Here is a 2,524-nt window from a genome sequence, read left to right as displayed (position 1 = left end):
GTATTACCCGTGGACAACGATGGCTAGGGTTAGACAGTACACTATTTAATGTATTACCCATGGACAACGATGGCCAGGATCAGACAGTACACTATTTAATATATTACACATGGACAACGATGGCCAGGATCAGACAGTACACTATTTAATATATTGCCCGTAGCCAACGATAGCCATGATCAGACACAACACTATTTAATGTATTACCCATGGACAACGATGGCCAGGATCAGACAGTAGACTATTTAATATATTACCCATGGATAACGATGGCCAGGATCAGACAGTAAACTATTTAATATATTACCCATCGACAACGATGGTCAGGATCAGACAGTACACTATTTAATATATTACCCAAAGGCCAGCGATAGCCGGGATTTGACAGTACACTATTTAATGTATTACCCATGGACAACGATGGCCAGAATCAGACAGTACACTGTTTAATATATTACCCATAGCCAACGATGGCCAGGATTTGACAGTACACTATTTAATGTATTACCCATGGACAACGATGGCCAGGATCAGACAGTACACCATATTTAATATTTTACCAATGGACAACGATGGATAGAATCGACAGTACACTAGTTAATATATTACCCATGGACAACGATGGCCAGGGTTAGACAGAACACTATTTAATGTATTACCCATAGTCAACGATGGCCAGGATCAGACAGTACACCATTTAATGTATTATCCATAGCCAACGAAAGCCAATATCGGACAGTACATGATTTGAAAAATAAACCATGGCCAATAATGGCCATCATCACACAGAACACTATCATATTATCCATAGCCAGTGATGGCTTTATTTGCTTGTTTCATGTGCCACCTAGGGATTTAAGTCTTACAGTTACCATGACCTCGTTATATACGGCTTTAGTATAATAATGTGGGTGCAGATGGCGCTTTAAATCTCGATAATATAGAATGACTCCAACGCATCTTGTCTCAGTATAACCGGATTCCTGTCCAAATGCACTAATATATGCTGCACACAAAGCCAGTTAACACCGACTGGTATAAATAAGGACAAAAAGTATCTCAAATACAAACGTAAATCATAGTTGAGAATTAAATGCCTAATGTAAAAAAATCGAGGAGACTCGTTCATTATGTGTTAATAAACAAGAGATAAAATAATGTGAATTATTTGTCACTTATTTTCTCGCAATATCAATAAATGCGTAAGATAGGCTTGATGTAAAATTTTCTTTATATTTTAGTATTGAAAAGCTGCCAAGGAAAAAAGTACATATGTATTCATGCTTTATGATTACGTCTATTTTCGCTTTTAAAAGTGTATTTTTGCGTAATATTATAAGGTAATTTCATCACAATGACAAAATTTGGTAATGTTTTGCTTTAATGATTTGACCGTAACATTGTGTATCAAATTAACACGTTTTTGTTTATTACTGCCCTCCATTGTGAATCAACAGGAGTTTGTTTGCACATTCACCAAATGCCATTGACTAACCATCAGTATAGATTTGATTAAATGCCTATCACTCTCACATGACATTGATATTAATACTCAAATACTGAATATGTGGGCGACACATTTGGTGTTTACATATGTCACATTGTCACGGATATGTCGGGGAATGGGGAAGTTTTCAATAAATATCAGCAATGTCTTGCTGTTGCTGACCTCCTTTGTTTGCAAATCAAGCAGCTGAAATAAAATCACTATATCAACATATAATCGTTTCATATAGACTTGCGCACTACACAGTGTTCGGAAGTTATCAGGAAATACGTAGCGTGAGCGTACAATATATGGACGTAGCAGCTTCACCCGAATTATGTAAACTGTCTTCATATTTCGTGAGTGCCGCATATCGAACTCTACATTGCAATGTTTTATAGCTCATTACGTTGCCCTAGAGTAACACTTTTGGCTTTATCAATAACCCCTTTAGCCCATGTCTTCATTATCAGCAACCATCGTGACTATGAGTTCGGTACTTAACACGACTCTACAACATTGCGTGCCACGCATAAGCTTGGCATTAGAATGAGAACGAATTCATGAGGATACTACGTGTTACTACTTCTAGCATCGACAAAGCATCGAACTACCGCCAGGTCCATGAACATATAAATGAAATATTTACGCAATTGATTTAACAGGAATCTAGTATTAACCGACCCACCTCAATATTATCGAAAAATTGGGACCACTGCAGAAAGAAACACAATACACACTTGCTGTTCCTATCTCAGTTTCTTGGATATTAAAAATGTCATGTTCCGTAATCGATGCAACATTAAAAGTGATATGAAAGTGGAGACTTCGTACAATCTAGGGCCTTGATACTGTAGTACAAAAGGTCACAAGATATATCTTTGTGAATTTAAGCATTCGCCAGCCCTTGCTAAAACAATTCGGATTTTATCTCAGTGAAAGGTGAAGTTCTGTATTGATCCAGCCTGGGGATCTTTCAAAATAACCCCATACATTTTACAAGATATATAGTTATTCTACCTAAATTAATACGACCAC

The 2,524-nt window shown here is 36.9% G+C and overlaps 1 protein-coding gene across 1 annotated transcript in view; it reads left to right on the top strand.

Moving 5' to 3' along the window:
- The first annotated feature begins 1,743 nt into the window (after window positions 1-1,743).
- The window catches only part of LOC149778364 (GTPase-activating Rap/Ran-GAP domain-like protein 3), a 127,354-nt gene continuing 126,573 nt past the window's right edge, over window positions 1,744-2,524 (top strand). The window contains exon 1 of the mRNA XM_089939187.1: window positions 1,744-2,524. This exon is cut by the window's right edge and continues 236 nt beyond it. The gene's annotated coding sequence lies outside the window, so the exon portion shown is untranslated.

This window comes from Sinohyriopsis cumingii, chromosome 17 (genome assembly GCF_028554795.1).
Source record: "Sinohyriopsis cumingii isolate HCF-2022 chromosome 17, ASM2855479v2, whole genome shotgun sequence".
NCBI classification, from domain to species: Eukaryota; Metazoa; Mollusca; class Bivalvia; order Unionida; family Unionidae; genus Sinohyriopsis; species Sinohyriopsis cumingii.
This window is presented reverse-complemented; position numbering and strand designations above follow the sequence as displayed.